At 40.0% G+C, this 11680-nt stretch overlaps 1 non-coding gene across 1 annotated transcript; it reads right to left on the bottom strand.

Moving 5' to 3' along the window:
• Positions 1-10294: 10294 nt before the first annotated feature.
• Positions 10295-10401, bottom strand: LOC141589098 (small nucleolar RNA R71). The gene has a single exon (XR_012520051.1). It is a non-coding gene; the product is annotated as a small nucleolar RNA R71 (small nucleolar RNA).
• Positions 10402-11680: the final 1279 nt, after the last annotated feature.

Here is an 11680-nt window from a genome sequence, read left to right on the forward strand (position 1 = left end):
GATCTGTCGAGGAACCATGTCTATATATCAAGTCGAGTGAGAGCAAGATTGTCTTCCTAATATTGTATGTTGACGACATACTCCTGATTGGGAATGACATACCTCTCTTAACTTCGGTGAAAGTATGGTTGAAAAACCATTTCCAGATGAAAGATCTGGGAGAGGCACAAAGAATTCTAGGCATCCGTATCTATCGAGATAGATCACGACGGATGTTATCTCTCGATCGAGTCTTACATAGACAAAGTCCTAGAGAGATTCAAAGATGACTAACTCCAAGAAGGGGTTCCTTCCTATGGCTCCAGGGGTGCATTTGAGCAAGTCTCAGGCACTAGAGACACCGGAAGAGAAAGAGCGCATGACACGGATTCCTCATGCTTCGGCTATAGGATCAATCATGTATGCCATGATATGCACACGTCCAGACGTGGCATATGCATTGAGTATGACAAGTCGATTCCAACAAAGAACCAGGTGAACCACATTGGTTGGCTATCAAGAACATTCTTAAGTACCTACGGAGGACTAAAGATTGGGCATTGACTTATGGAGGCGATCAAAAGCTATGCGCAACCGTTCTTACGAGATGCTAGCTTCCAAACGGATCGAGATGACTCGAAATCTCGATCTGGATTCGTTTTTACTCTTAATGGCGCTGCGGTCACCGGAAGAGTTCGAAACAAACTGTCACAAACAGATTCTACGACGAGTCCGAGTACTATGCCGCGTCTGAAGCTACAAAGGAAGCGATATGGATGCGTCAATTCTTACATGGGCTCTCTGTAGTGCCTAGTTCGAATGACCCGATCACCATCTATTGCGACAATAGTGGTGCCATCTTCCAAGCTAAGGAGCCAAAGTCTAGCAACAAGTCTAGACATGTACAACGGAAAGCTCATCTAATCCGGGATTACGTGGAGCAAAAGGAAGTAGTGATAGAAAAGATTGCTACAGATGATAACATAGCAGATCCTCTCACTAAAGCATTACGACAAGATAAGCATGAAGGGCATGTTAATTCCATGGGAATTAAACGTGTTCCTAAGTTGTAGTACTCTTTTATGGATCAGATTCATCCTCTCTTGTACTCTATACGACATCATCGTTTTGATATTTTATATATATATTTTGTTTTTCATGTGGAATTGTACGACAATTTTGAACACCACAAAGTGAACTTAACAAACATCATATCTTTTTCAGTCCTTAATTGCCCACATGAGCTGATAACTCTGGCAATTATTTTGTGACGTTGGTTGATGGTGGGTTCAACGAGCCATAAGTCAACCGGTTGACTGACCAATCACAGAGGCGATTTATACGGATATTTCGTAGGACACAATTGTGACATCGACGTGGAGTCCTAAATGTTTTATAACATTCGTTGCCCGGTCGTGGATAGGACTTCCATGGTGATCCTAAGAGTCGATTCTTTTGACTATCGACTGTCTCTAGAGACTAAGGCAGATTTTGGGTGACTTTGGTTTCTTTCTTACGGTCATCCGTAACAGGGGGCCAAGTAGATTTTTTCTGGGTCATTTCATGCTGTGCTTAGATCGGAAGGAGTTCGAGTTGAAGGAAATATTCAGCCTTTATCAGGTACTTGATATTTCTCGGGGCCACTCAAGGAGTCAGAATCGAAATGCATGGCCATGCTCGGATACGGATTCGTTTTATCAGTTAAGTTACTCTCTAGTCGGGGAAACCACTCTAGATACAGATCGATTGTAAAATACGACCTTTGTGGATCCAGATCTGCAAATTGTTTTACATTGAGTGGGAGAAATTTTAAATGAATATGAGAATCGGTTATCGCACATACACTTGTTCGGACAAGTGGGAGTTTGTTGGAGCTTGTGTCCTCTAGTTAGTGCGGATAACGTCATTGCACATACACTTGTACGGACAAGTGGGAGCTTGTTGGGGTTGGTGTCCTTAACAGTTAGTGCAAGGACTTATAAACCTCTAAAAAGGATCAAAGGGCATACTTTTGGTATTATTATCAGTTGATCCACGTTTATCAATAACGGTTGGCTTGCTAGATAAGTTTGACGTTATTGTCATACAGATGGCGGTGATCAACTGGTCCCTAAAAGTCACACCTATAGGATACGTTCGAGAGATGTGACGGTATGAAAATACTGTCATGTAGATGCCAATTTTGACTAACCAGTTAGTCCGAGTTATTTGACTAGTAATTAGTCAAATATGTGATGTTGAGATATTATATTTAATACGGATTAAATATCATGGGCTAAAGCGAATTAACCAGTTAATTCGTAAAATTAAATATAAAACGATTTATATTTAATTAAATGTATATTGAATATAATTATACAATACTGTTTTTGTCGGACACGAATTAATAATTCAGCTAACCCGTATTATTAGCTGATGCCTTAATTTCCGATAACCGATAACAGTTTATAATCAAACCGCGTCATATACATTTAGTCATTGGGGTTCGGACTACGAGCCAAATAGAAGAGGAAATGGAAAAGCCCATTTCCTCCCCATGGACTCGGCTTAGCCGAATTAGGAGAACAAAAAGGAGAGCCTCCTCCTTCTTGTGTGACCTAATCATCATTAGTGAAGAGAATTAGGGTTTTAGAGATTAATTTCTTCTCTGAAACCGAGATCTCACATCTCGAGAAAAACTCACAACAAGTACTCCCTATATTGCAAGGCAATCGGAGAACACGTTCTAGCACAAGGGCATATCTCGGACAAGTCTTGGGTGCAACAATTAGGAGGGAATCTGATTTGATTTCTGTTCTTTACGCCGTGCATCAAAGGACCCGAGGTTGATTCTAATTCCTTATCGTTTCTATATTGTTTTTATGTTTTATGACGATATTCGCATGTTAAATTTACGTTATAGTCCTAAATTTAAAGGGTAGTATACGGATATTAACCCACAGGCAAGTCAACAAGATCCCATACGTTGTTCTCATACATGGAGTCCATCTCGGATTGCATGGCCTCAAGCCATAGCTTTGAGTCGGAACTGGTCATGGCACCTTTATAAGTTGCGGGTTCACTACTCGTTAAGAGCAGAATGTCATCTATGTCATGTTCCTCGACCATACCAATGTATCTGTCCGGAGGAATAGAGACTCTTCCCGACCTCCTAGGTTCCTCAGGAATACTAACCGCAGCCGGGATTGAAGGAATTGGTTCCTCCAATGGTTGCTCGGCATTTGGTTCTGGAATCTCCGACAGTTCTATTACTCTTCGCGTTCTCGAGAAACTCCTTCTCTAAGAATGTCGCACTAGCCGCAACAAATACACGTTGTTCCGTTGGCGAATAGAAGTAATAACCAAATGTTCCTTTAGGATAACCTATAAAGTACGTCTTAACCGATCGTGGGCCGAGCTTATCCTCGTGTCTCCACTTGACATAAGCCTCACAGCCCCAAACCCGTATAAAGGACAAGTTAGGGACCGTTCCCTTCCATAGTTCATATGGAGTCTTCTCAACAGCTTTAGACGGACTTCGGTTAAGTATTAGAGCAGCTGACAGAAGAGCATAACCCCACAATGAATCAGGCAATACGGTGTGACTCATCATGGATCGAACCATATCAAGTAGTGTTCGATTTCTCCGTTCGGATACACCATTCAACTGAGGTGTTCCAGGTGGAGTTAACTGTAAGACAATCCCACAGTCCTTAATGTGTTGATCAAACTCGTGTGAAAGATACTCGCCACCACGGTCTGATCGTAGTGTTTTAATCTTTCTACCCAGTTGGTTTTGTACCCGATTCTGGTATTCTTTGAATTTCTCAAAGGACTCACTTTTATGCTTCATCAAGTAGACATAGCCATATCTACTTAAATCGTCCGTGAAAGTGATGAAATACCTATAGCCTTCTCGTGCGGTGATTGACATAGGTCCACACACATCCGTATGTATGAGTCCTAATAGGTCAGCAGCGCGCATTCCAACACCTTTGAAGGAAATTCGAGTCATCTTACCAATGAGACATGATTCACACGTGCCAAATGATTCAAAATCAAAGGCCGAGATAGCTCCATTCTGTATGAGTTGTTTAACGCGTTTCTCATTAATGTGTCCCATACGGCAGTGCCATAGATAAGTTTGATTTTTGTCACCAACCTTTAACTTTTTATTCATTACGTGCAATATTTCAGTGGTCTGATCTAAAACGTAAATTCCATTCATGGAGACTGCCTTGCCATAAATCATATCGTGTAATGAGAAAATGCAGCTATTATTCTCTATTACAAATGAAAAACCAAGTTTGTCAAGTGCAGAAACTGAAATAATGTTTTTAGATAGACTGGGTACATAATAGCAGTTATATAAAAATAACTCAAATCCGCTAGGAAGCTGGATCACATATGTTCCCCTCGAGACGGCAGCCACTTGTGCTCCATTCCCGACACGCAGGTCCACCTCACCCTTTACGAGGGGTTCGATGTTTCAGAGCCCCTGCACATGATTGCATAGATGAGAACCACAACCAGTATCTAGTACCCAAGTTCCGTAACTTGCATGGTTAATCTCAATCATATGAACAAAAGTAGAAGAAGAAGAAGAAGAAGACATACCAACAGGAGTAACGCGACCTGCTTTTATGTCCTCATGGTATACAGGACATGTACGCCTCCAATGCCCAGTCTTGTGGCAATGGTGGCATTCCATGTTACCGGTCTTGCTCTTTGTGCGCCCGGTGAGGTGCTCGATTCACCAGGCCCACTCTTACCCGATCCCGACTTTTTAAACTTCGGCTTGCCTCTCGCTAGGTCTGCTGAGCTTTGCCCTTACCCTTGCCCTTGTTTGACACAACGAGAACATCCTGTTTCGTGGCTCCCACTAAACTTCATGTCCTTCTCGGTGCCCGCGAGAAGGGAGTGTAGTGCATGAGGACTTTTCTTCAAATCATTCATATAGTAATTGGCTCTAAAGAGCGCAAAACCATCGTGGAGTGAATGAAGCATGCGGTCAATCACGATGTTCTCACTGATCTTACAATCAAGTGCCTCCAGTTTCTCAACATTCTCAATCATGCCGAGAATGTGTGGGCTAACTCGTTGGCCCTTCCGAGTTTCGCCTCAAAGAAGCGACAGGTATGCTCATAGGTCACGATTCTCGGTGCTTTCGAGAATTCCTTAGTGAGCGTGGTGAAAATCTTGTTTGCACCTTGGGCTATGAAGCGTTTCTGCAAATTGGATTCCATTGCAAAAATGAGTACGTTCTTTATCACACCCGCTTCCATGACGAAATCGCTATACGTAGCGATCTCGTTAGCTCCAGCCGTGGGGCCTGGGTTTGGCGGGATGGGCTCTGTCAGATATTTGAGCTTCCCGTCAGCAATGGCAGCATTCCGTAATGCCGCCTCCCAGTCCGCGAAGTTTGATCCATCATTCTTCAGTCGAGTAGACTGATTCATCTGATTCATGAAGATCCGAAGCCAGGACTCACGGTCCAATGTGGCACTACGTGAATGAATCAACTTAGGTGATGGCTTATTAAGTCCGTGTGACATCAGTATGTCAAAGAAAAGTAACGCGTAACCTCTATATGAGTCAGTTTTCATGCAAATATTAGGTGGTTTGGTTTTAGGCGGAAAATGATGCAAACTATCGTTACGATGAAAAACAAAAAAAAAACAAAACGTAAATAAAAGTCCTAGTGTGGCCTATCCTAGCAAGATAAACATAATACAATTTTGGAATCCACCGTTGGACCCGAGAAGCTTGTCTTGATGTTCCATCTTGATCCATGCAGCGGGAGTGAGCAGTCGATCTCCATCTTTGGTCTTCTCAAAATTACAATTTAAAATTTATAAAATATAAACCTATTTACATTCTAAATTAAAACTGTAATTACAAGGAAAAAACCAAAACGGAGATGCGAGATCTCAAAATACAATCAAGACCGTGTTCCATCATTACGGTAACACGTTCTACTAAAGCCACACAAAGTTACAACCGTTTGTAAAATTAAATACGTAATAAAAACATTCATGGCATTCAAAAGTAACGATAAATAAAAATGCATCAACTAAAATAAAATTTATTCGTGACATAATTCCGTAATTATGTTAAATTTATCCAAACCACCTTTTAACGATTAAAAATTATGTGACAAAACCGCTTTTATCAACTTAATTTTAATTCATTACAATCCGTTACTTTAAACCGCTTTAAAATAACTAAATGGTACGTGTGTGAACCGTTTCACAATCAAGCGACTGTACAAAATCCGTATTATGTACATATTTGGCCGGAAAAAAAAAATAAAAACACGAAATTTTTTTTTTTTTATTTCATCGCTGCCAGAACAAAAAGGCTCGATCGACTGATGCTGCCAGTCGATCGAGTGGATTGCCAAACAGAAAGTGCTCGATCGACAGATCTCGTGGTCGATCGAGGACTTTTATTAAATTGCTTCGATCGATCGAATGAGGACTTCTCGATCGAACAGTTAGGGTTTTTAAAAAAAAAAACGAAACATTAAAACCCTCGTTGAAATCGATTTGACAAAACAAAACCAATTGCAATTTCGACGTAATTCGTATAAAATTAAATCTACAATTGACAAAACCTTAACATATTGCTATAAAGACCGTTTATGATAACAATATGCAAAGAACAAATCGAAAAACAAAACCAATCGATCGAGACACTACAGTCCTCGATCGACTGATCAAAACGTGACCCACATGTCACGGTTTTCAAGAAAAAAAAATATCGATTCAAATCGTTTTATGAAAATCACGATGAAAAATATACGTGGCCTCGCTCTGATACCACTTGTAGGGTAATATCCGTATGCAACCCCTTAAAATTAAGGACTATAACGTATTTTATCATGTGATTAATGGTCATAAACGAAAAACAAGGGAAACGATAAAAGAATAAGAATCAACCTCGGGTCCTGTGCAAATCGGCCTAAGAACAGAAATCAACGTAGATTTCCTCCTAATTGTTGCACCCAAGATCGTCTGAGACTATTCCCCTTGTGCTAGAAATTGCTCTCTGATTGCCTTGCAATATTGAGAGAGCTTTTGTGAGGTTTTGATGTGAGATCTAGAATTTCAGAGAAAAATACTCCAAAACCCTAATTTTTCTTCAAATGAGAATGACTAGGTCAAAAGGAGAGAAGGACTCTCCTTTTGTTCCATTCGGTCGACCGACCGATTGCATAGGGAGGGAGTGGGCTTTCCACTTTCTCCTTATTAAACTCGTGGTCCGACTCGTTTTGCTAAATGTATATGACGGGTTTTTAATTATAAATAGTTATCTGTTATCGGATATTAAAATATCGACTAGTAACAAGCATCAGTCGACATATTAATACTTGCCCGACAATAACAATATTGTATAATTAATTAATTCAATATACATTAATTTAAACATAACAGTTTATATTCAATTTACGAATTAACCGCTTAATTCGCCTTAGCCAGTATTATTTAATCCGTATTAAATAATTATCTCAACATCGCGTTTGACTAATTGTTAGTCAATAACTCCGACTAACCGCTTAGTCATATTAGGCATCAACATGACTGTATTTTCATACTGTCACATCTCTCAAACGTATCCTATAGGTGTGACTTTTAGGGACCAGTTGATCACCGCCATCTGTATGACAATAACGTCAAACTTATCTAGCAAGCCAACCGTTATTGATAAACGTGGACCAACTGATAATAATACATAAGTATACCATTTAATCCTTTTAGAGATTTATATGTCATTGCACTAACTGTGGAGGACACCAGCCCCAACAAGCTCCCACTTGTCCGTACAAGTGTACGTGCAATAACGTTATCCGCACTAACTGGAGGACATGATGTGACCATAATTAGCGCATATTTAGCCCCCGAATTAGCCTTGTTCCCATGCTTTTTAGTGCCTATTTGGGTCATTTCTTATCTTTAGTTCTTTGTTTTGCATATTCTTTGAGATTTTGATCCCTTGGTAGGAAAGGAGTAAGAATCTTGCATTTTCATGGCAAAACAAGGCTAAATTGATTGTATTCAATGACCAAGCATCAAGAAGAGACAAGACTAGAAGGCCTTTGTACATATCATAGTAGAAGAGCAATGTTGAGAAAGGATCCTTGCGTCCCCAAGGAAATCCCCAAGGAATTTATGAAGAAAAGGGAAGAAAAGAAGAAGAATTGACGCTGACCAACAATCCGAACGAATTGCAGACAATCCGTCCGTCCAGCCTCAACAATCCGAGCGTCCCTCCTTGGAATCCGCTCGGATTCCCCCTCAACAATCCGAGCGTCCCTCTCCTGAATCCGCTCGGATTGCACCGCCCAAATCCGGCCGTCCCGACCCTAATCCGCACGGATTCACCGCGACAAAGACGGATTTCATTCTTCAAGCTACGAAAAAAGAAGCCCTTCTCTCGAAAAATACCGGCTCCTCCTTGCTCAACTTAAAAAGTGTAATTACTAGTTTAGCCCTTAGTTAACCCTAATGCATCCTCCCTAATTTTCACTATAAATACCCCATTAGTCTAATTAGAGGAGCATGTTCTTCTTATCAATAATTAGTGTAGTTAATATCAATCAAATCTCTCTTCAATATTGTAATCAAGTATTAATCAAGTTTTAATCCAAGTTTTAGTTCTTTAATCTCTCTCTTGTTCTTCCTTTATTTTGGGTAATTGAAGATTATTTGGGTTATTATTGTGAGATTGACAACCTCTCAATCTAGGATTCACGTACTTCTATTATTCTTGCTTTATTATTGGAATCATTAGTAGGTATAATCTCTTAATCCCTTTTTAATTATTGTTAATTACTTTCATTTATTCATCATGTTTCATATTGTTGGTATGATTGACAACCTTGCTAGCATGATCAACATGATAATGAGTGAGTAGTCTCTTAGCTAGGGTTTAATGGGTGATTAGGGGAAACCATCATGGGGATGATTCATGCTTAAATCAATGTGCTTTCATATCTTATTTGCTTGCTTGTTTTGATCTTAATACATGCACATGTTATATTTGATGAAATCCTAAGCCTATGAATCCTTGCATTTACTATCATCTTCTATCCTTTCAACTTGACTTGTAAGACATAACCCAACTCGAGTCTTGTTAGACCATGCATGTGTTGAGTAGGAAAGATTAAGTCGACTTGTAGGTGTTGTACAATCTAATCGATTCGGCTCCGGGACCCAAACCTTCCTAGGATTGTAAGATATAACCCAACTCAATCCATCACAACAATAATTGCTTGCTTATAATTTGAGAACATGTTTGTATGATCATATCCCATGATTCCCCTATGAACCCATGACACCCTAGTGCCTTTAATCAATTGTTTACACCCCTTATTTTATTCATCTTGCTAGTTTATTTTCATTGTTATTTTAGTTTAGTGACCTTCTACACCAACCCAATTTGTGACACCCCTAGACACTACTAGTTACAATAGAATTCTCATTTCAATACCCGACCCTTGGGATCCGACCTTTACTTGCCTCTTTACTAATTTGTAGAGTTGTTTGTGAAGTATAAATTGTGTTTTGTATCGACCATTGACCAACGACCACATATGCTTAATTGTGAACACGAAATGGCCTCGATCAAAAATGGCGCCGTTGCCGGGGACGGTTTTTAATTGATTTAAGATTTCTTTTATTGTTATTAGTTGTGTCTTTTTCACCTTGGGGAAGTAAAAAATCCTCAAGGTTTGTTCTAATTGTTTTCGAGTTGTTTGATATTTTGCATGTCTAGAAGGTCACAAGGTGATTTGTTACCTCTTGACCGTGAAATCGAAAGAACCTTGACGAATAATAGGAGACTTGTTAGGAGGAATTTGGGAGGTGTTGGTGAAGTTGTTCAACCCACTAGTGAGTTTGTCAATCCTTTCGCAATAGAAGGAGAAGAGAACCCATTAAACAATACCACACAAAATCCACCTACAATGCCTAAATTCTCGTCACACTCTATACCCACCGAGGAGAATCTACCAAATGGTACTCCTACACCGCAACATCTCACCGGTAATTTTATTGCCAAGTCCGCCTTCATCCAATTAGTTGAGAGGAGCCAATTCGGGGGAATGCCTAGTGAGGACCCTCATTCTCATATGGAAACCTTTTGCGATTATTGTGATGCTATCTCTCAAACGGGCGTGACTCAAGACCAAATTAGATGGGTCTTATTTCCTTTTTCGTTAATCGGACCGCTGCAATGGTTGAAGGGCCTTGATAAGGCCACCCTTGGAATAGATTCTTGGAAGAAGTTAGCTCTAGCTTTCTACAAAAAATTCTACCCACCGGAAAAGACTAACATGCTAAGAGCTCAAATTACGGGTTTTAAGCAAAGGGATGAAGAATCTTTGTATGAAGCTTGGGAGCGGTTCAAAGGTATTTGTCGCTCATGTCCTCACCATGGACTTAGCGAATGGTTTTTGGTACAACAATTTTGGAACGGTTTATATGAAGATTCAAGGAACATTCTCAATATGGGATCAAATGGAATGTTCACCGAAGTTGATGACAATCAAACATGGAACAAGATTGAGGAAATGGCGGTCCATAATTCACAATATAGTAGACCTCGCAAGGCTACTAGAGGAGGAAAGCATGAAGTGGACTCCGTTACTCAATTGGGTGCTCAACTTAGTGCTCACATTGACACAATCAACTTGAAGTTTGAACAAGCTATGGCTAGACTTGAGGAAAACTCAAAATCATCAAAGCATCATGTTAATGCCATGACGGCATCCTCATCAATCCCAAGTGGGATATGTGAGAATTGTGGAACTTTGGGTCATGACCCAAGTGAGTGTAGGGGAACAACCGAACAAGTTAATGCTTTCCAAGCTTACAAAAGTGGTACCCCTTATTCAAATTTTTACAATGAAAACACCAAATTACATCCAAATCTCTCATACAAAAGCCAAAATGTTCAAAACCCTCAAACAACATACACTCCACCACCCATGAGGAATCAAAATCAAAGACCCTTTTACAATCAAAACCAAGGTTACCAAAATCAAAATCCATACAATCACCAAAATGACCAAGGTTTTGATGTCCAAAAAGCGGTCCTCCAAATGCAAAAGAATCAACAAGAATTTTTCACTCAAATGCAAAAAGATAGCCAAGCAAAGGACACTACCATCAACAACATTCTAGCTCACACCAAGATGTTGGAAACACAATTGACTCAACTAGCATCGTCAAGCTCACAAAGACAAAAGGGGCAATTACCACCTCAAAGTAATCCCCCTAGACATGAAACGGTTAGTGCCATTCACTTGAGAAGTGGTACAAGATATGAAGCACCGAAGGAGCAAGTTGAGAATGAAGTTGTGAAAGCTAGTGAAAATGAAGTTGTTGTGCAAAGCCCCAAAGAAGGGGAATCATCAAAAGAAGAAAGTTCAAAGAAAAATGAAGACAAGGCCAAAGAGAAGGAGCCCATTGTGATTAGACTTCCTTTTCCAAGTCGTCAAGCCAAGCCCAAATTTGATGATCAACTTGGAAAGTTCATGGAAATTGTGAAGAATTTAGAAGTCTCAATTCCTTTCACGGAATTAATCAATCACGTTCCGGCCTATGCGAAGTACATGAAAGATATCCTCACAAAGAAGAAGTCGATCCGGAAACTTGAGACTATCGCCTTCACTAAGGTGAGTAGTGCAATACTTCAAGGGAGTTCACCTCCAATGTTA

This window comes from Silene latifolia, chromosome 6 (genome assembly GCF_048544455.1).
Source record: "Silene latifolia isolate original U9 population chromosome 6, ASM4854445v1, whole genome shotgun sequence".
Lineage (NCBI taxonomy): Eukaryota > Viridiplantae > Streptophyta > Magnoliopsida > Caryophyllales > Caryophyllaceae > Silene > Silene latifolia.